Source organism: Oryctolagus cuniculus, chromosome 4, assembly GCF_964237555.1.
Source record: "Oryctolagus cuniculus chromosome 4, mOryCun1.1, whole genome shotgun sequence".
Classification (NCBI taxonomy): domain Eukaryota; kingdom Metazoa; phylum Chordata; class Mammalia; order Lagomorpha; family Leporidae; genus Oryctolagus; species Oryctolagus cuniculus.
The window spans coordinates 30502214-30526514 of NC_091435.1; the positions used below are offsets into that span (position 1 = coordinate 30502214).

The 24301-nt window shown below is 35.3% G+C and overlaps 1 long non-coding RNA gene across 23 annotated transcripts in view; it reads right to left on the bottom strand.

The window, feature by feature from the left end:
- Positions 1-24301, bottom strand: part of LOC103350594 (uncharacterized) — a 663701-nt gene that overhangs the window by 206564 nt on the left and 432836 nt on the right. For all 23 annotated transcript variants that reach the window (XR_007924754.2, XR_011387766.1, XR_011387768.1 and 20 more), the window contains one exon: positions 1375-1420. This is a non-coding gene — a long non-coding RNA (uncharacterized lncRNA). The remainder of the gene's footprint in view (positions 1-1374; positions 1421-24301) is intronic.

Here is a 24301-nt window from a genome sequence, read left to right on the forward strand (position 1 = left end):
TGCATTGCTAATTAAAAAACAAAAACTTGTCTTTGAAAGTACAACAAGTACAACGAACAATATGGAAAGAACAAATAAAATCATAAAAACTTGGCCATTCGTCAGCTAATCATACAATGCTTCATCAAAAAGACATGTACAGATTAGAACTATAATGTAACAGCTAGAAAATTAAGTTTTTTATAGTGTATGCAGCTGAATTGGCCTCACACAGAGCTAACAAGGCATTCTGCCTCATCAGTGATCTGAGACCTACTGCAAAATCATTCAAACAGATCACCAAAATTAACATGTTTTTTCCATATGGGATTCAAAAAGCCACACTTTCATTGTACAATTCTTGTTATTTGCTCTCTGTTCACAAGAATGATGTTATGAAAGGTACTTAATAAATTAGAAAATTTAGCATCCTAGAGGCACTTGATATTTCAACCACAATCTCATGAGCAGTGAGGGAAGTATTCTTGACAAACACATAGAAAGCCAAAGAGATCATCAACCAAGGTAGAAAACAATGCAACCATCTTGCCATTTTTTACAACAGCTTTCTGACAAGGAGTCAACCATTGCTTTCTTATGTCGTTGTTTTTGATTTTTTTGTCTTGTGTCTCTAGTCTGTACTGTTCTACTCTTTTAGGCATTGAACAATTTGTCCTGAATTAGGAAAAGAGGTGCTAGAATGTAGGAGGGGCCACTGCCCTACATCTGAACAATTAGCATATGATTCACTATAATTAAACAATTTGGTTTGAAATAACTACAATTAAGTTATTATCAAAGAAGTATTTACTTGACTAGAAATTCTAAATTTATCTTCACATATGCCTAACCAAGAACAGGGCCACATATTCTTCATTCTATTGGGCAAAGCAAATATTGGAAGAAATTCCTCCAAAATAACATTTATTTTTTAAATCACTGACAACTAATCATATGTATGGTTATTTTAGTTGTTTCTTTAAACATTATAGGTTTAAGACAGCAAAAAAGATGAATATTTGGTAGGCAACATTTCTCAGTTTCTAAAAATACACATTAAATATATTATATGCAATATGTATTATGTATATGTCTAAGTTTTAAATTATTTTCCTAATATGTATAAATTATATATAGCAATGTCAAGCTACCATAAAATTATGGAGAATGTGGGATAAAAGTATAAATGTAAAAATAAATTCGGTAATGGCATGGAAAAAAAATTCATACCAGTAAATACTATGTGTTAGATAATTTCCAGCTTAGCCAGTAGATATATACTTTTCACTTATTCAGAACAAGCAGCTTAATTCTATCTATATCTAATAAGAGGAGTAAGTTATTGAAACACAGCTAAAATAAATATAGTAATCAAAAAATGTTTCTTTTTCCTACCTCTATAGGTGTGTAAAATGTTCTCTGATTAGTCTTTAAGGATGACCTGCAAAAGAAATAGACAATACATGACATAGAGATTAATAAAATAGCAGAGTTACTTTCACATCATTATCAACACTGTTATTGGGCTTCACTGGGTAACCATACATTAGGATAGATGTTGTCTGTTCCCTTCACCCATGTACATGAGGAATGGAACAATGGCAGTGACAAAGGGCACGGGAGCATTAGAATAAAACCATTCTATGTGGAGTAAGAACATTTGTGCTCTGTAGTACTTAAATATTATTTGCAACCGTTACACAGGTGAGTAACTTCACTACTGATAGTTGATAAATGTGTAAGGTAAAAAGGAAAATTATACCACATTGCTAAAATGAAGTACACAACAACTAAACAAAATGAAAATCACAAAACATGGAATTCCTGATCTAAGAATATAATTTTATATTATTACAAGTGTAAGTACTGAGATGGTAGTTCACTTTATGGATATGATTTTAAAATTTCAGCTTGTAGAGACCCTAGTCTGGGGTTTTAACAGAAACATTATCTGGCACAGGAAATTACTAGAGATACATGCTTTTGCTCTTCCTTAAAAAGAATTAGTCTTTGAATAGGAAGTAATTTAAAAGAACTGGTCTAACCTTCCCATTCTACTGATAAGCAAAACAAAGTTACATAGTTAGCTCATCAGAGAAGTAGGGTAAAATTCCCATTTCCTGACCTACTCATGCCACAACATTGCAATCTAATCCATGGCATCTTCCTCCACTGGGAAGAAGCAGCAGGAGTAGATTCATGCATTCTGCTTTTGGTAAGCTCCAGCTTCTCAGTGAAGCTTCTTCTGCTTGAATGAATTATCTAACTCATCAACATTTATTGTATCGACTTCATTCAAAACCCCTTTCTTTGGTGGAGACAGCTACCCAAGTATTAGATGATAGGATTCTGGTCTTAAGCTAATTGCAAATCAATGAAAGCAAGCAGACATGGCAGGGATGGAAACCAAGTGGCAAACACATGAGTCACAAAGCTAGCAAAATCAGTCCATAACACTACCAGCTGTATGACAAGTAAACTACTCATTCACATAAAATCTGTTTTCTGGGCAGATGACAAATAAAGGAAAATTGACCATTTGCTGTTTTTTTTTTTTTCTTTTAAGATTTATTTATTTATTTGAAAGTCAGAGTTACACAGACAGAGGTGAGGCAGAGAGGGAGAGAGAAAGGTCTTTCATCCGATGGCTCACTCCCCAGTTGGCCGCAACGGCGGGAGCTGCGCCGATCCAAAGCCAGGAGCCAGGACTTCTTTCAGGTCCCCTACGTGGGTGCAGGGGCCCAAGGGCTTGGGCCATCTTCTATTGCTTTCCCACGCCACAGCAGAGAGCTGGATCAAAAGTGGAGCATCTGGGTCTCGAACCGTCATCCTTATGGGATGCTGGCGCTTCAGGCAAAGGCATTAACCCCCTGCGCCACAGCGCCAGCCCCTTGCTGTTTAACATATATGTCTCCATTCTAAATTGGCCTGAGCTCTTATAAGCAATAATGGAATTACTCCTTTGCTCCTCAGTTAGACTTAATATTTTCAAAAATATATTATAATTTATGGCTTTGAATAAAATACAACTTTGTAACAATCAGTAAATTTCTTGAGCATGCTTTCAAAAAAATACACAGTAACCTTTGGCCCAGTTTGTTTTGCTATTAACAAATAGTAATCTATGCTTTCTGACAATGCAAACACAGAATCAACAATATGTAAGGATAGATTTCATCCCTGTTCTATCCAGTTCTAGAATTCTAAGAGAGGGGGAACAGAGCAAGCAGCAATATAATAGCTGTGGGAATGTTCTCTATCGTCTCAGACACAGCTCCTGTGTGCTCTTTGGGAGCTCACAGTATCAGTAAGGTGCATCTTTCCTAGCTGGAGCAATTCAATGATTCATTCACGTTTCCTTTGCAGGAAGTCAAAGAATGAATGTGGCAGGATTAAAAGTCATATCAGATATTTTAAAAGACATGAGATTCAAAAGTGTTCAAAATTGTGAGTTTTAAATAATTCGAGTTTTTGAGTTACCTCCAGCTAAAGGAGCTGGTGTCTGTAAGAAGACACAGCATTATTTAAAAGAAGTATTTGCTGAATTTTATTATCCCAATTTTTCAATTCCATTTATATCATTAAGAAAAAATGCTGCGACTAAACTTTTTGTGCCAAAGTTTCAGCAGTTTAATGCAACTGTGAATGTAGGAGAGAGAGACTCAGAAAATAAAATACAAAGAAATATATTTTGAATCACCAATAATTGATGTAGTATAAAGTGTGTTGTGTTTTCTATAAGAAGACATATGATCATAATTCAAACTCTATGGATACACAGGTTGATAATCTCTTCTCTGAACTCTTGGGACTGGAAATGTTACAGATTTTCAAAATTTTGTATTTGCATATCCTATCTTGGGATGGGACTCAATACAAAAACACCAAATTCATTTATGCTTTATAAACAACTTTTCCATACAGGCTGAGAGCAACTATATGCAATATTTTTAGTGCACCTGCATTATTATTGTGTTCTGTCAAAGTCAGATCTGGAATTTTCTATTTGTGGCATCACGTTTGTACTCAAAAATTTCAGATTATGTAGTGTTTTGAACTCCAGATTTTTAAAACTAGAGCTGCTCAATCTGTATAAACTTAAAAACACAAACACATTTGTGAGTGAACACAGTCATGATATGCACATATAAATATGTTTAAACAGTCAAATATCTACTTCTAAGATATTATGTAGTGTATGTTCTCAAATATCCTTGACTAAATAAAGAAGTCGAGGGTTTTCAATATCTCCAGAACTTACAACATGGTAAGTAAACATATTTACATATTTCAAAGTGACATACGTTGTGTAAATACCTGCCAATTTAAGGCAAGATTACCTAATGTGGAATACCAGATTTTACAAGAGATGGAGAAGGACACAGAAGAGACAAGTCAGGTCGTTAGTATTCATATAAATTCATTAGAAACTCTCCCCTTGTTTCTACTCCTCTTTTTCACTGAAGGGACTTTTATTTATTAAGACGCTACCTAAATCAGGGCCTGGCCTGAGAGTGTGGGTGTCCCATATGGGTGCCAGTTTAGTCCCGGTTGCTCCATTTGTGATCCACCTCCCCGCAAATACACCTGGGAAGGCAGCAGAGGATGGTTCAAGTCCCTGGGCTTTCTTTTCTTTTTTTTTTTTTTTTTTTTTTTTGACAAGCAGAGTTAGTGAGAGAGAGAGACAGAGAGAAAGGTCTTCCTTCATTGGTTCACCCCCCAAATGGCCGCTACGGCTGCAGTGCTGTGTCAGTCCAAGCCAGGAGTCAGGTGATTCCTCCTGGTCTCCCATGGGGTGCAGGGCCCAGGCACTTGGGCCATCCTCCACTGCCCTCCCGGGCCACAGCAGAGAGCTGGATTGGAAGAGGAGCAACTGGTACAGAATCCGGTGCCCCAACCGGGACTAGAACCCAGTGTGCCAGCACCACAGGCAGAGGATTAGCCAAGTGAGCTGAGGCGCCTGCCTGTCTTTCAAATAAATAACAATAAGTCTTAAAAAAAAAAAAAAAAAAAAAAAAAAAAAAAAAGATCATTTTCTCTCTGTCTCTCTCTCTCACTATCCACTCTGCCTGTCAAAAAAAAAAAAAAAAAAAAAAAAAAAAAAAAAAAAAAAAAGATCCTACCAAAATCACATTAGAAACTTCCCACTTTAAGGAAAGTGAGTTTCTTTGAACAATGAAGATAATTTAAAATATTGTGTAAAAGTATGAGAATATTTCAAATAGTTCATGAAGAAACAGAATGAGAAATAGGTTTATTTTAGTGCAAGAAATTTCAAATTCATGCTTGTGTGGAACTTCCATATGCTCAGGGGAAATGCGTAGTATGAAAAACTGTATGGATTTAAAAAAATGTTTGCACCTAAAAACTTATCTTTTAATCTTATTTTTCCACAAACTTTTTGAAGCACCCTTGTAGCCAAGCTTTCAATGCTAGAGACTTCAGTTCTTTCATCAAAACAGGAGGTCACATGTTTATATTCAATAAGCAGAGTAAATTCTGAAAGCATTTGAAGAATAGACATAAAATTAGACCTTAGCATTTCTGCCAAAAGTGCATAGGAATAAAAAACTTTAAAATGTCCTGCTTATGCTCCTCTGACACAACATAACTATGCTATTTACAATGAACATACAAGGAATTAGACTGAATATAATGAGTAGAATTCAAAAGTTTATTATTTATAGTGTTATCTATAAAAAGTATTATCTATAGGCCAATTGAGCTAAACATAAGCCCTCTGGCATATTACAGATGCATAAATGAATTAAGTTGTGTATTATAATATTCATATATAAAGTCTAATTTTGTTATCACAGCATATACTCATATTTTATTTTGATTTTCCATAAGGTTTTGTATTCTCATCTTTGGAATAATAAATATTCAGTTTTGAGTTTTGAGATTGACTTTCCAGCTCTTCAAAATCCAAATCAAGCAATATCTACTAATAGCATATTTTCACTTAAAAATACATCTCTTTATTTAATCAACACAGAAAAATAAACAAATGGTTAGAAATTAATGATGAATTTAAAAAACTAAATTATCTTACATTATTAACAAAACCTTTGTCTTCACAGCACTTTGTTACATATTTACTTATAAATGTATTTGTTGCTTTTGGTAGTATGTAAACCTATAGTAGTGAGGATTTCTTATTTGGAATGTGACTCTCTCAAAGTGAAAATTAGCAATTATTTTTTTCCTAAAATAAAAATTGTGATAGTTTTAGTAATAAAATACTGTTCATAGAATGTTATTTTGCTTATAAGAAACCAATAAACTTTTTCCTTCCAGTCTTTCACACATTCTATTTCTCTTCTATGGCCTACAGTTTGAATAACCAAATTCTACATTTTGAAGTTTAGGGTAGGGTTAGGGTTGTCATTAGTCTCGTTTTTTTTTTTTTTTTTTTTTTCTCTTTAATAAATCTATCAGGAAGTTTGATTGAGTTAAGGCATACAGATTCTTCTCACAAAAGTGCAAAAGACCATGGTCTTTCTAGCATTATAACCATCTTCACTTCCTAACAATGGTAAGGTGGTCTAAGTTATTATAAGTCTACCTCTGACCTTTCAGAAGCTGCAGCTTCCTTGCACGGTTCGAGAATAGAGTGGTTCCAAACGTAACTTCATATCCGTGGAACTTGATAAGGCCTTTTCCCCTCAAAGGCTCTATTGGAGAGAATGATATGACTGATTTCCTGCCAAAAGACCTGCTGTACAAATTGATCTCCACTGATCATATTTTTTCCAAGTGACAGTTGGAACATGCCCATTAGTATGGTTCTAGAAGTGTTCTTAAACAACGTGTAGAGGCCCAGCTGAGGTCTTGTCAGCTGATGTGAGAATAGCAGTGACAGCGACCCAAGGACGGATTGTCAGATTGTCATGTTCAATACCTTTCTGGAATAAAAAACTCCATGTAAGTAAAATGTGCTGTATTTTAAAAATACTAAGACCCAGGGAAGTATAATTTTTAGCTATGTTTATTATATTACAAAGTAAATTTACTGTTATTTGCAAAGAGGACACATAACTGTTTAAATGCACGTTCATTGGACTGCAATTAACAGAATGCATGCATTTTATTACTAAAGCTAATCCAACTTTTATTTTGGAAAATGCAAAATTATTAATTATTTTCATTAGGATAAAGTCATATTCAAAATTAGAAAATCTTGCTCTTAGGACATATTCTAATAAAATTAATAAACATATTTATAAATAAATAGGTAACATTGATGAAGAGAAATAAAGCAGGCAAATTTGGAAGTGAAGATTGAGGGTTATGTTTTTTGATAAAGTGAGAAGATTGGTAGGAAAAGAACAAAAGCAATGGTCACACTTCTTCATGAGGCTATCTGTCATCCATAAGGTCCTGCTATTTTGGATACTTGGAGTCTGAGGTTCTCATTTAGGTCATGATGGGGTAGCTCTCTAATAAACACACTTTGCAAATTTTATTGTGAAATATCTAGAAAATATAGGTAAACATTTGAAAAGAAAAACATGGAAATTAAACAAAAGGAACTGGAATGAACTCTATGAATATTTCACTGTTTACAGTTACCTCAGATCGCATATATTAGTTAAAATGCAAAACTGTTATTTCTATTTAATAGACAAACAACAGACACTCAGAACTAAGGAACTCCCCAAAATCACAAAGATCTTAAGGGGAAAAACAGCATTTTGATGTGGGTCCCACCTACTTACAAGCCCAGTTCCTTCATTTACCTTACTTTTTGAAGAGTAAAATGGAAGACTCTTCTCCTATAATGTCAATACTCTCAATTCTGAATATCTAATATAATAATTTTAGTGTTCTATGCTTCTGCCATTTCTTAACATGACTCAGGGCACATTCCCTAACTACTTATTAACATTTTTTTAAAAAACAATAAAAAACACTTCTGGCATATTATTCAGGAAAGTGAAGGCAGAATGGCTAAATTATCATTTATGTAGCTTCATATAATTATTCGTGATAAAAATGGCACCCAAAGTGGTTGGTATTGTGGCATATCAGATAAAGCCTCCACCTGCCATGGGCACTGGTTTGTATCCCTATTGCACCGCTTCTGATCCAGCTCCTGGCTAATGCACATGGGAAAGCAGCAATGGATGGTATAAGTATTCAACTCCTGTATCCACATGGGAGACCCAGATGAAGCTTCTGGGTATGGCTTTGGCATGGCCAAACTCTGGCCATTGTGGCCACTTGGGGAATGAACCAGCAGATGGAAGACTCCTCTGCCTCTCCCTGTCCCCCTGTGTCACTTTCAACTCAATCAATCAATCAATCAATCAATCAATCTTTAAATGAAATGGCACCAAGATTGACTTTGTAGACTCAGAATCCATTTGTTTTTCTATTGTATCATACTACCTTCAATTTTGACTTAAAAAAGTTAGACAAAGGCTCTCCAAACCAGAAATGTAATCTTGGTTGTTGTTTGTTGTTATTTTTGAAGTTTAATCTCTGTAGTAACAAACATAAGAACTTAAAATTGAGCTTCCTTGTTTTTAAAATTTTTATTTATTTAATGGCTCAATAGAGAGACAAGAAGAAAGGAAGTGAGAAAAAATTCTCATCTGCTGCTTTACTCCCCAAATTCCCAAAAAGCACAGGATTGGACCAGGATTGAAGCTAGGAGCTATGAACTCATCGAGATTTCCCACATACATTGCAGGATCCCAGTTACTTGGGCTGTCACCACTGCTTTTCAGAGTCTGCTTTTGGTAGGAAGCTGAATTCTTTATCTTCATTTTGTTTCTTAGACTCAATCTAATAAACAAATATAATCAATTCTAATTTGGGGGCATATAAGGTTATCCTTGATAAAATTCTACCATTAATAGGTGATACAATTCTACCTTTTGTATAAAATATATTATTCAGTTATCTGTTTATATTATTCATGATTATCTTTAAAGCAGATGTCAATATTGGCTTATAAGTACATAATTTAAAAATATAAACACTAAAATTTATGATAGAAATGTAGTAATGTAACATGGGTAAACTCAAATATTAAGCTCTAAAGTAACACCTAAGGTTTGAATTAATTAATTTTTAAAAACAATTCCATATTTACTTAGCACTTTAAATGTGTTATAATAATAATTATCTGTATAGCTAAAAAAAAAATGAAGAAGCTTCAAGTATATGAACAGGAATTTACAAATCACCTGTCTACAAATTTCAAATTGGTAAATAAGAAAGGACATACATATTTTCTGAACTTTTGTCTTCTTTTCCAGAATCTATCCACAGATTTTACAGTCTGAGTACAATGATATCATTTCTCATGTTATGATAAACTGAGTTTCAGAAAAAGAACTGTTCTTGTTTTATGATGACTATAAAATAGCTTATTCTATGTGTTGCCAATTAAGTAACATTCATGTTGACACCAAATTTACATCTAGGTATAATAAATTCCTTGAAACATTGGAGTAATTCGGTAGCCCCATTTCTATACAAATAAAGTGAGTGGGTCAATAACCAAGTTTGACTAATACCCACATTCTCTCCAAGGCAAAATACAGAATTCATCTGTATTTTTGGTTACATCAGTTAAGTTTAATGTAAAATGACAAATTATTGGAAAATATCACTCATCAGAAAATGCTCAAAAGATTCCAAACTGATATTTTGATTTGAATGGTATCATATATGCTCATATATTCTCTGCCAAATCTTTTACAGGGGCAAATAACTCAGAACATTTTTCTTGAGAAGAAGACACAAGCCACCACCAAAACATTAAGTGAAATTATCACTGATATTTCAATCTTAAGTCATTTTTTCTGGCAATTGTTACAAAGTTCCAGTTCTCAAATCATATCACAAAGTGGTCTTTTGTTTTGCTTTAGCAATGAACACATCCCTCACCTTAGCCCAGAGTTTAGTTACATTGAAATATTGGAAGCCCAAAATTTGAAAAAAGGATCAAATAAATGTTGCATGCATACAATAGAAAACTGGTAAAAATGGAATACAGGAAGGAACTCTGAACAAAAACCCAGACTTTTCTTAGCCAATAAATGAACCAATTACCAAAGTTTTCAAATTCATTAGAATCAAAGTGATTGCCCAAAATTTGTCAAAAAATCTATTATGTGGGTTACTAAAAGTAAAGGATAATTTACAAGGAGACCTGAACTATCTGGGAGGTAAGTTCATTTGTAGATGACAGCAAAAAATTTCACTTCATTCACGATTGCACTTAAAAACTGACCTGGCTTCATCACAGCTCTATCTCCTAATAATCACTTAGCTCAGAGACTGGAAAATAGTAAGTGCGTAATGTATTGAATGAGTGGAAATTCTTTAATTCTCCAAAATGCAAATTCAACCATACCACCCTAAATGCTGCATAAAACCCTCCAATGGCTTCTCACTGCTCTTCACATAAAGACCTAACTTCTTACAGGAGTCTACAAAGACATGGGGCCTTAACACTTCCTCACTTCTCCACTTCCCCTCATGTGGAAGTCCTAGTTGACAATGCTTAACTTGATTCTTCTGGGATCTTGTAGATACCAATCCTACATCTGTGGACTGCAAATGTGTACATTACGAAAAAGTTTAAAAATATTTTAAAATTCAAAGGTACAAAAAAGTCAAAGATGGGCCCCATGTATCCAATCAGGTTTAATAGATCTTTCAATTTGCCCATGCTTGCTTCAGTTTTGTTTTGTTTTGTTTTTCCAGTTCTTAAAAAATAGGGGTAGGCAATTGGGGCAGTGGTTAAGAGAAACCCACTTGGGATGCCCATGTGTCACAGTGGAGTCCCTAGGTAAGAGTTCCTACTCTGCTTCCCATCCAGTCTCTTGCTAATGTGCAGCCTAGGAAGCAAGAGATGCTGGCTCATGTTCTTGGTCCTTGCCACCCACGTGGATGACTCGGGTTGAGTTCCAGGATCTTGGCTTTGCCCTAACCTAGACACAGCTGTTGCAGGCATTTGGGGAGTGAAACAGTAGATAGAAGATATATCTTTCTTTCTCTCTCTCCTCCAGCCCCCCCACCTTCAAATAAATAAAACAACGACAACAACAACAAAATAGAACATGGCTCACTTATTTCTTTTAGGTATCTTCCTGGAGAAGATTTCCCTTACAATCAATCTGAATTCATACCATTCCCTAGTTTTCCCATCTTCTGAATTTTCATGGCATTTATTATTACCAACATAATACATTTTTATTTGATAAAATGTATATTGTGTGTCTGCCCTGCCAAGCCTCATTCTGAATAGATATCTTACTATAATTGATGTTCCAGCAATACATTTTCTGTCCATTTCATCCCCAAAACCAACAATAGCCTAAAGCTATATAAAGGCTTTAAGGATATAGTTTTTCTATTGCCCATGAAAGCGTGTGTACATAACAAAAAGGCTGCATCGATCTCATTTCTCTCTTTTTTTCCCAGGTTAATTTCTTTTCATTCTCTAAATTTCAAGAGAAGTGCTAATTCCCCACCACATCAATCATCTATTTGGCTTTTATTTTACTTTTGTTTCTATCAATAGTGAATCCTCCTATCACTAGACTATAAGCCCAAAGAAGGTGGGTCAACTCTGTTTACCATTCCTGGTACATGATAAGTGCTCAGAAATTCTAGTGGATGAATGAATTGATGTGCAACATAATTCAGAAGTGATTCCTACATATGTTCCCACACTTAAAGACACACACTTAGTAAGCCCAGGAATCATTCATATCCCTGGCCAGATTTTCCTTCTCCATTTCCTACAAATGAAAAATTGTTGCGCTTGCTCACAGGAGACAAGGTTAACAGGGTCCTACTTCCACTTGCCATGTGGTTAGTTCCTCTGCACAGCTTTTTGTCATCGATCTGAAGAGACTTCCATTCATCTCAATGAGTTGTCCAGCACACATACTGCTTCACATTTTAAGTCAAATTTATTTCAACATATTTAAATCTAAAAGTCACCAAATTATATTCAAGTACGAAAGATAAAATGACTTTGTACTATTTACTGATGTTTCTTTTAATTAAGTAGGACTATTTCAAATTACTGTCTCATGATTCTCCAAACCAATCCTTGAAAATTACAGGATCTTGTTCACCTAATTTCCTGCTCGAAGCTCATATTATTAGATCAAATTACGGAGCATTTGAATTTTAAAATTGGGCACTCCTAATACTCCTTCTAAACAATGTGTACAACGCACATAAACATGCTGACCAAGAATTGAGACTCATCAAATACAAAAATCCTTTTATTAATACATAATCATTTCTGTTTAGTTTTACAAAAACCAGAGAAGTGAAATTTTTAAAAAATAGAGAAACATTTTTAACTGAAACTCTAAAAATATGTTATATAAGAATGTATTTAATACAAATTTCTCCAGGACATACAAAGATCTTATACCTCCTTTCACATCTGTAAAATGATGTCTTTAGTTTATGATGAGGTAGATCAGACAAATTGAATAAGTTATGGTATAAAAGGATTTTGACAAATTTTTTGTCAAGATATTTGTCAACCATATAAAAGCAAAGCATGTATCTGGGGTGAATAAATAGTCCTCAAAGGGGCCAGCTTTGTGGTACAGTGGATAAGCCACTGCCTGCACTGCCAGCATTACAGTGAATGCCAGATATTTTGCTTCTGATCAGCTCCCTGCTAATGCAACTGGGAAAACCGCAGATGATGGCCCAAGTAGTTGGCCCCCAGGCACTCACAAGTGAATCCCAGATAGAGTTCATGGCTCCTGACTTCAGCCTGGACCTGCTCCAGCTATTGAAGCCATTTGGTAGAAGAACGAGTAGATGGAAAATCCCTCTCTCTTTCTCTCTGGGTCTCTCTGCCAGTTTTTCAAATAAATAAGTACAGAGATAAATCTTTAAAAAACAATGCTGGCATTGCAAAAAAATTGTCAATATGTATTTTTAAAATTAAGACACAGGCAAATAAATACAAAATATATAGGGTTTTGTTCCATGATGTAAAGTAAGAATTCATAAGAAATGAAAGCAAAATTAAGATCTTTAGGAAAAATTTCCAAGTAGTCTTTAATTAAGCAACTATTTTAAAAATGCATGATTTTCAGCCAGCGCCGCGGCTCACTTGGCTAATCCTCTGCCTGTGGCGCAGACACCCCGGGGTTCTAGTCCCGGCTGGGGCACCAGGTACTAATCCTGGTTGCTTCTCTTCCAGTCCAGCTCTCTGCTGTGGCCCGGGAGTGCAGTGGAGGATGGCTCAAGTGCTTGGGTCCCTGCACCCACATGGGAAACTGGGAAGAAGCACCTGGCTCCTGGCTTCGGATCAGCGCAGCGCCAGCCGTGGCAGCCATTAGGGGAGTGAACCAACGGAAGGAAGAACTTTCTCTCTGTCTCTCTCTCACACTGTCTAACTCTGCCTGTCAAAAAAAAAAAATGCATGATTTTCTTCACTGCATGTAACTGATATTTCTGTGCTTGACATGGGAGTCTGAAACACAAATTCCCACAATAACCTAGCAAAGTAAAATAATTTTATCAACTAGAGGTAGATTATCCTGGGCTAAAAAGTGAATGTCAGGAGTTTATGTATTTTACTTTAAAGAAAGACAAACATCTCTCCTACACACACTTATTTTTTCCACTAATGCAGCAGTACTTTTAAAATTAATTCATCTTACACAGTGCTTGGTTATGTTCCAGTTATTGCGTAAGTTTCCCCAAAATGGCAAAAAAAAAAAAAAAAAGCTGTATAACTGTGTTTCAAGGTGCTTTCATGTGTGTTAGACAAACACATAAATAGAAAAATGATAACTGAGTATAGATAACAGTGAGATTAATGACACACATTGATAGAGATATGAGCAGCTTATTTCAGGAATGTGCATTAAAGCCATCATTTCTGATTGATATCAGGGAGGGTAAATATTAGGCTAAATCTATAAGTATGGGGAAGAATCAAAGAACTAGAATTAGTAAGACATTTAGGGTGTGAAGAGAGAGTATTCAGATAAAGAAAGAGTATATGCAAAAGCTAGAGAAAATTATTTGATGTAAGCCAGAAACTATTATCATTGGAGTCTTACAAAGAATTTGAGGCAGGGAGTGGTTGGAGAAGAAATGAGAGACTAACAAAGTCAGATTATGGATGACCTTGTGTTGTACCAAGGGGATTATCCTAATCAACATGGCAAATGAATTTACTCTTATTTGTCAAATCTCCTATGGTATAACTGGATGGCTTTGAAAAGGAATCTAAAGAATCATTTCCAAAAGGAATATCAGAACTTAATATAATAGAATATTTTGCATAGATACAAAAATGAGTTGTCATGGTACTGATGCTATATTTGCTATTCCTGCTATATGCAGTTGATATTTTTACAGTGAAAGTGTAGGATTTAATGTTACCAATTTTTCTTTAACATAGATTACTCAGGCAAGATTTGGAATGAAGAAAAATATTAAGATGGCTTTATAGCAATTCAGAAGAAATATGATGAGATTCCTAAATCAGTGCAGTGGGAATAAAATGGGAGATGAAGAAAAGTTTCAGGATATAGTTGGGAGGCCATACTGGAAGGAATTGGATACAGGTTGCTGAAACTTAAGGAGTCATAAATGACTGAAATTTCACCTTGACAAAGTGAATCATTCCAATGCCTTCACCTAGGGTGAAAAGTATGAGTTCTCATGAAGCTGAAGAAGAAAATGCTCAGGTAAGACTTTGAGGTCGACGATACACTGGGACCTAGATGGCAGTGGATACGTGACTGTGGTAGTAGTAACTCATTTCATTGTATGTAACATTTGAGGAAACTCTAGCATTCCAGTAGGAGTTGAGATTATGGAAATTTGCCCACCGAGAAGAGTAGTCAAAGTGAATGAACAGAGAACCAAAGAATGATAAATAATAAAAATGTTCATAGCTGAAAGAATCCTTAAAGGCAGTAAAGAAAAGGAATAATGAAAGATCAGAAGGGAAAAAAAAAAAAAAAACATTGAGACTCAGAGAAATCAGGAGAATTTCAAACAAGCCAAACACATCAGAGATTGCCAACAAAACAAAGACTGCATATTTCCTTTAAGTTAACAGTTAAGAGGTTTTTGGGGACAGATTGTTGTACTGTGGTTAAGATGCCACTTGGGAAACCCATGTCCTATACTGGAGTGATAACTTCAAGTCCTGTTTCTGCTTCCAATTCCAGGTACCTGGTAATGTGCACTCTGGGAGGTAGCAGAAGATGGTTCAAATATTTGGGTCCCAATCATAAACATGGAGGACCCAGATTGAGTTCTCAGCTCCTGGTTTTAGCCTGGACAAACCTTGGTTATTGTGGCATTTGGGGAAATGAACCAGTAGATGGAAGACCCCCATGTCTCTCTGTCTCGGTCTCTTTCTCTCTCCCTCATTTTCTCTGCTTTTTCAAATAAAATGAAAATAAATGAATAAAAAAACTTTTTAAAATTCAATTTTCAGGTGACTGTAGCATATATTGTACATATGTGTAGAATATATTAGAACATATGTCTTTCTATACTTCCTTTTCTTAGAAATAGAAAGTTTTTTCTATTTATTGAATAAAAGAAAGACTATGAGTTCTTCCTTGAACTCTAAAGAACAATTAAAATATAAATTTGAAAACAGGCCTTTTCTATGTAATTTTGAATATATAGGAGGCAGATGAATCATGTTTTAATTAAAACACATGTGGCTTCTAGGCCAGAGCCCAGTGGGTTAGACATTAGGAATGAAGGTGCTCTAAAATGATAAATTATGTATTTCTTTATCAACTATTTCTAATAATTGACATTTTTTCATTGTGATTGAATTTGGAAAATAACTATACATTATTCTTACTCAAAAAAGCCTGAACTGAATATATATTTTTAAAGGTTTATTTATTTTACTTGAAAGTCAGAGTTACACAGAGAGAGAAGGAGAGGTAGAGAGAGAGAGAGGTCTTCCATCTGCTGGTTCACTCCTTAGTTGGCCACAATGGCCAGAAGTATGCCAATCCAAAGCCAGGAGCCAGGGACTTCTTCCAGGTCTTCCATGTGGGTGAAGGAGCCCAAGGGCTTGGGTCATCTTCCACTGCCCTCCCAGGCCATAGCAGAGAGCTGGATTGCAAGTGGAGCAGCCAGGACCAGAACTGGCACCCACATGGGATGCCGGCACTGCAGGCAGCAGCTTCACTTGCTATGCCACAGCGCTGGCCCCTGAACTGTATATTAATTTATATAATTTTATAAAGAAAATTTATGGTGCAGTGGGTTAAGCTGCCATTTACTATACTGACATTCCATATCAGGGTACAGGTTTGAGTCTTGGCTGCTCTGCTTCCCATCCAGCTTCCTGCTAAGGTACCTGGTAAAGCAGTGGACAATGGCCCAAGTACTCAAATGGAGTTGCTGGCTCCTGGCTTTTGCCTGGCAAAGTCCTGGCTGTTGCAGGCATTTGAGGAATAAGCCAGTGGATTGAAGATCTTTCTCTCTCTCTTTCACTTGCTCTTTCAAATAAATAAATAAATCACTTCAAAAGGAATTGTTTTAAATATTTGAATTAGGAGTTGGGAATATTTAACATTACAAAATTTATCTTTGAAATAGTGAACATAGGCAACAAACTTAGTGCTTTCCTCTTTAGAAGGTGTGAATCACACGTAAAAATGTAGAAAGAGAAGCCAAGTTGTTAGTCTATATCAAAATCCACAGAGCAGCAGGCCAATGTCCTATGAATGGTGCCTCTGAACGTTTTGTCTAATAGTCAGTCCTCCTAGTCTTAGGAGCTCTCAGAGCATGACTATCACAGGAAAACCCGTTAGTTGGTTGTTCTGATCCAGAAAGTACATTGGGATCACCCTGGGGCTTTTCAAAGTACAAATGCAATACCTCTCTCCAGACCTACTGAGGCAGAGTGTCCAGGAAGGGATCAGATGTATGTGCATTTTGCGAAGGCTCTCTGAACAGCTCCGATGCATATACATTTGTCACAGTCACTCTCCTGGGGAAGGAGTTGTGGCAGGAGATCAAACCACCCCTTGGCATACCCTGTAGTCCGTATCAGAGTTCTTGTTGTCGGCATTTGGGGAGGGAACCAGTGGATGGAAGATGGCCAATCTCTCTCTCTCTCTTTCCCTTCCTCCCTCTCCATTCAAGTAGATGAAAATCAATAAATAAGCATTAGAAAAAAAGGAGTCACTCTCCTGCCTAGGGATGACGTTTACTAAACCCAGAGAAGCGCTTCATTTCTCTACTTCACCAAAATGCCATGATGCACAAAGAATCATTCCCTGATGTTCCTTCATGTACCAGAAAGATGAGTCTTCTTTACTTGGGCCAGCAGAGCTACAAGGTGAACATGTTTATATATGTGCTTTGCTCCTTTCCAGAAGAAACCTGAAGGAGACCCTAGGAGCACCTCTGCTAAGTTTCAGCTACTGATTCTAAATTTCCATTTGTGAGCTGCTGGTTTTCCTGATGTACCAAGGTGAAAGCAGATGGCATGCCAAGGCAAAACAAGTCACACAATTTTAAAAGTTATACTTAAACATTGTGTCAGACATTTAGAAATGCATTGCAAATTGCAGGAAATATACAAAGGTATATAGTAACACAATTTCCATACTGAGAGTGAGTATTCCTTGAACAGTTTGATTAAAATGGTCGAAAGACATAAACTGTTTATTAATTATGTCTTCTTTTAGTCATATGCTTGCTTTCTCAAAAACAGAATGAAAACCAGAGTGGACCCAAATGAATATTCAGCTACATCCCCTCACCAGTCTCCCTTCACTCCTTTCTATGTTTTGCCTTCAGATGGGCTTGGCTTCTATTGTAAATTTTAGAGAAGCCACTGGCAAAATATCTGTGTGTCTGTCTGTGCAGTAGGCTATATTTTCCTCCCTGCTGAAAGGAAGCTGTATTTCTAATAATCACAAATGGGATGAACTGCTTATAGCATAATTATTTTAAGAAATACATAGATATTTTAACATGCTGATGTTTTGCTGATCTGTATTTTGATTCCTTAATAAATGCAATCATTATCATTATTATTTTTAACATGTTTAATCCACACACAGTTTAATTCTTGCCCCACTATTAAGGAAGAACAGAATATATTTACCAAGTAGGCATCATTGAGAAAAGATAGGGAACTGTAAGAGTTTATAACAGGAAGACATAACCTACTCTAGGGAGTTGGAACACATAACCTAAGAAAATAATGTTTTACTTTTCAAGATGAATGTAAATAGTAAAAAATAGGCAGTAGTTTTTTTTTTTTTTTTACTTTCTACTTGTTGAACATTATGGTTAGTGATGCATTAAGCCTGTAATTATAAAGTAAATTAGAATTATATTATTACAAAAATTAAAGGAAAAAAGACAGGAAGGTAGCAGGAGTATTGAGGGAGGTAGGAAGGGAACCATGGTTATCTTCTTAGAAATGTACTAGTGAAATACATGAAATATGTTCTCTTTATATTAATAAAAATTACCATTATAAAGTTTGTACAGATTTCTCAAAATATTCATCATATTTCTGCTGCAGCACCCCACCAACCACTCAAATACTTCCTGAAGAATTGTTCTATGGAGTCCAATCCTCCCCAGGGTTCATCTGGTTTACAAACAAACTTGTATAAGCCATCAAGTGACTCCTCGCTGGTGCTCTTGGTTCAATTATTATAACTTGGAAAGCATAAATGAACAAAGAGAAGACAAAGTGAATAAATTATAGACTTCTTGATGAAAAAATGAAGAGTATTTGGTTTACTTAAGTATGTATAACATGTTCTATAGTGAGAAAAGAATATAAAGGAACTGTATAAAATTTCAGAGCCAAAATTGACATATGGGATTGCATCAAGCTGAGACACTTCTGCACTACAAAAGAAATACTCAGCAAAGTGAGGAGGCAACTGACAGAATCAGAGAAAAAAATTGCAAACTATTAAACTGATAAAGGATTAATATCTAGAATCTACAAAGAGCCTAAGAAACTCAATAACAAACAAACAAACAAAACAAATAACCCAGTGAAGAAATGGGCAAAGAACTTGAACAGGCATTTTTCAAAAGAAGAAAGTTAAATGACCAACAGACAGATGAAAAAACTCAGGATCACTAGCCAAAAGGGAAATGCAAATCAAAACCACAATGAGGTTTAATTTCACCCTAGTTAGAACGCCTCTCACACAGAAATCAACAAACAATAAATGCTAGTGAGGATGTGGGGGAAAAGAGTACCCTAATCCACTGTTGGTGGGAATATAAACTGGTGCAGCCATTGTGGAAGTCAGGATGGAGATACCTCAAAAATCTGAAAGTAGATCTGCCGTATGACCCAGCAATCTCACTCCTGGGAATTTACCCAGACAAAATGAAATCAGCATATTAAAGAGTTATCTGTACGCCCATGTTCATTGCGGCTCAACTCACAATAGCTAAGAAATGGAATCAATCCATATTTTCATCAACTTATGACTGGATAAAGAAATGATGGCATATATACACTATGAGATATTACTCAGCCATAAAAAAATAAAATCCTGTCCTCTTCTACAAAAAGGATGCAACTCAAAATCATTACACTTTGTGAAATAAACCAGTTCAAAAAAGACACTACATATTTTCTCTGATCTGTGATAACTAATAGAGTACCTAAAATGTAATGTATTGGAATGAAATGAATATTTGAGCTTTGATGATTGCTTACAGCCCTTGTCAGTGCTGTTGAGGAACAGTGTTTTTCTCTTTATACTATTCGTTGAACTCTTTGCTTAGGGTTAATCTTATGAGTATAAAATAAACTGATAACAGATCTTTGTAAAAATTAAGAGTGGGAATAGGAGAAAGAAAGGTGAGAGCATGGGTGGGAGGGAAGGGAAGGTTGAAAGTATCACTATGTTCCTGAATCTATATGCATAAAATACAAGAAATATGTATACCTTAAATAAAATTTTTAAAAAGAACAAAAATTTCAGGTGGGGGTGGATATTGTGCCTAGCCAATAAGAAACCACTTGAGATGACCTCATTCTATGTTGGAGTGCTTGGGTTCAAGTCCTGGCTTGGTTATCCATTCCAGCTTCCTGGAAATGTGCACATGATGTCTCAAGTACTAAGGTCCCTGGCATCAACACTGGAAGACCTAGCTTGAGTTTGTGGCTCTTGGCTTTGCCCTGGCCCAGCCTCAACCCTCATGGGCATCTGGGGAGTACACCAATGGGTGGAAGTACTCTCTCTACCTGTCTACCTGCCTCTGCCTTTCTGCCTTTCAAATAAACAAAACTAAGCAGATAAAAGTTAAATACCATAAAATTTCAAGTGAAAAAATTCGGTTTTATAGATGAAAATGGAAAATTGAACACAGATTTTAAATAGTTATAAGTCCATTCTCATTGGCTTTCTCAATGGAATCATCATCTTGTTGCTACCCACACTCCAGATTCAATATTCTTCTTTCAGCTACACAATATAATTTGCTTCCTTGAAGCCTACACCTTTGTACATGCTTTACCTTTTTATGGAATCATTCACACCCACGCCTTCACCCAGAAAATACAAACTGAGTGCCTCCTATGTGACTGGCACATTTCTGCACATTGAAGATGCATTCATGTAAGGGATAAGTCCCTGCTATCATAGATTTATATTCTATAAAGGGTAGTGGGATTACTTGAAAATTTTTGAATTTCACCATTATAGGTATTTGGACTTAAATAATTTTTTGTCATAGAGACCCATACTTTGCATTATACCATGTTGAGCAGCATCCCCTCTCTACACATTATTAGATGCCAGTAGCACTACACCAGTATGGAGAATGAAAGCATCTCCAGGTCTTGCCAATTATTTGTGTGCAGAGGGATATATATGGGGAGTGGAGAGGGAACAAAACTACCTCCAGCTGAGAATTACTGCATTATTTGGTAGCACATGTAACATTTGTTATTTGCACTTCTTTTAGTGAATTTTAGAATACTATCATCATTACAAAATAATTTTCGCTATAGAATATTCAATTTTTGTTTTTAACACAATATTTTTAGTTTCTAAGGCAGTAATTTTTACACAGCAGGTAGTAAATACGTGTGCAGTGACTAAATGAATAAACTAATGAGCAAATAACTTTCTTCCCTAAAATCCGAGTAAGATATTTTTATGTGCTACAACAACTCTTTCTGCTTATCTTTAAGTGTTCACATTACACTATATTATGCTTTCTGACTTTTTGTCTATCCTTTATTCCCATTACTGAACAGTCCTATGGGCAGAAAACATATCAGACTCCTCTTCACATTCTCAGTCTTAGCCCTGCACCTAACTGATAAACATTTGATGAGAAGATGAATAAATACCAACACTGATAAATACTAAACCTTCAATATGGTGACAGTGCTAAGCAAATTCATTTGAACTGTACATATCCTATTTCACTTTCACATAAAAATTGTGCTCAACCACTTTTCTCCTAGTAACAGCTTTTTGTACTCAGTCTGTTTTTCATCACTTCTTTGGCCAGAATGCTAGTCCTCAGGCTAATTTCTGAGATGATTAAAACTGGGAGACAAAGTCAAATTTGCTTATTTTCTGAGGTCTTGATGTCCCTGAAAAGTTACTTTTATCACCTTATATAGATAGTACCTAAAAAGATAGGAAGGGTTTACAGACAACTGGATTAACACTCTCTTCAAGTCCATTCTAAAGATGTTCTCATGGCATCCTTTTTCTTAAAAAGAATGATTCAATTATATGATGTTTTTGCAATTATGAAAGAACAGTTGTTAACTTTTCATGGTAAAAGTTTGACAATTTTATTTTCTACAAATCAATGACCCAATATAAAAATAACTAATACTTTAATGCCTTGACAAAACTGAATCCTTGTACCTTGAGATCACCCCTAGAAAGAAGTACTATGTTTTCTAAAAGGAGAAGTTTCCTTTCTAGTATAAATGTAAATTTCATTATATACTGCTCATGACTCCAGTTTTATCTTCTTTTCATTAAGTGATTAATAACTCAATAGTTTTGATTGTTTGACACTATGGTTTTCTGACTTGCATTTGGTCAGAATGTACTTGAGGGTAAATTGATCTTGAGAACTTTCTCCCAATGGAAAGTAGTGGCTGTACTACCTCCTCAGCCAACACAAGGTGCAGGCAAATTTCTGGTCTCTGAGTTTCCAAAGGATTTATACATATTACCATTTATTTAACACTTAACTAAGAACTTAAATTGGTTAAGCTTGCAAAGATTTTTATCATTTCTCAACATAAAATACAAGCCATTAAGGTCAGAAAATGTGTTATATTTCTTTACATTTTAACGATTCTCAAAACTAACAAATATAATTAGTGATCAGTAAATATTTGTGAAGATAAATTAATTTGACCATGGACTGATTTAACTAAAATGAGTTTTATCTATCCCTTTAGATCAGAATCACAATTAACATGATCAAATTTTGCACTGTTTGCCACAAACTAGATTCAATTTCATTCAAATCACTAAAACAAAAGTAATAAATTTCAAATAGATGGGAATCCAAATACAAAGTTCAATTTCCAGCAAATTGGAATACAAATCAATTTTTGTCTACAACCTGCTATTTTAATACATAAGAGAACATACAAGATGGAAAATAAAAGAGTCTGGAACACTCTCCACATCCAGTTTCCCTTGAATGGTTTTGGCAGCAACAATGGCAGGATGGAATTCCATCCTGGGCAATTCAATGCATGGAAGAGCTGCTCACTAAAATCCCTTTAGCCATCTTTGCAAAAATTATAGGAAAAAGTGGTTTGATTTTCTTCTCATCTTAAGTTCAAACAAAGCACTTCTCTGCTTTGTTCCTCTTTTTTGGTTGGGAAGGAAAATTAGAGAAATTGTTGACAGGAAAAAAAAATACCCTCTGAAGTCAGGAAAAAAGAAATATTCTTGTATTACTCTTTTAAGCTCTCATGTTCCCTGAAGTTATTTACATGTATATGTGCATACACAAACTCCCCCTCCCTCTCTCTCTCTCTCTCTCTCTCACACACACACACACACACACGCACACACTGTATTCAACTGAGTTAAATATGTCTCATGTATTTATTCATTTGAGATATACAGATACATACTCAAAAAGCATTACTAAAATCCAGTATCAAATATTAACTGGGTTATAGGCTAGAAAAATAGAAACTTTGCCAATCTATTCAAACTAATTTAAATACCACAAAAGTTTCTATATTGATAAATACACAATATTTCAATCTCTATATCTTCTCCAAGTGGCCAAAATACAAAAACAGGTAATATGAGAGAGTATACCATCCCCAGAAAATATAATTAATACTTTTATTTACTAATTATATGTTGACTAAATTGCTAAAAGAATCAGTTTTTCTTAAAACACTAATAGAAAGAAAACTGCAGAAATCACCTGCAGAAAAGCTCTCTTGAAACTACATTTAGACCTTAAGGTTAGCCAGTCACATGCAAAGACTTGGTTTGTTTATAGCTATGTAGCTATATATGGATATGTAAATACATAAATATGATTTGTGTTCTAAGAATAATCCATATACACAGGTTACATGACTGCTATACACTGAATCAGCTGCTTCTAGCACTTTTGTATTCTGAAAAACATGAAAATTGAAGCATTGCAAAATGGATCTCCTTCAAGGCGTCTTCAGTTATTATTCAGTAGAAGCCCTTATTTCAGAAATGAAGAAACTGAGGTTCAAACAATTTAATTGAATTTCATTTGAAACCTGAAATATAAATCTATTTGTGGATGCCATTCCTAATAACTGAGGAGTCCGGCTGGCCATTCTTTAAACAGTGGTGTTATTTATAGCATCCATGTCACTAACAGTGACGTCCTTCATCTGCCTAGCAATTCACTTTGCAGAGTCCTAAGGTTTCACCAGTGCAAACCCCTGTCTACAATTTTTGCTTTGTTCCAGTGCCCATTCTTCAAAGGCTTCTCAAAGGCAACCCCTTCTTAATGATGTCTTCTTTGGTTATCCCAGCTGGAAGTGATCTTTACCTCCTCTGATCCACTGGAGCAATTATCACATCCTGCCTTGTAGTTCATCATGACTTAGTGGAAATGAACGGATGGACTCTGGAGTTAAGCAGAAAGTGATGCAAATTTTAATTTTGCTCCTTATAGGCAAACAAAACTTGCACATGACAATTTTTTGAGCAGTGGTTAAAGATAATTATAACTATCTTAAGTATATTTACTTTTACAAATCCTGTTATATGGTAACCAAACATATTAATTGGAGAGATAAGTTTTAACTGCACCATGCATTCGTCAAATATTT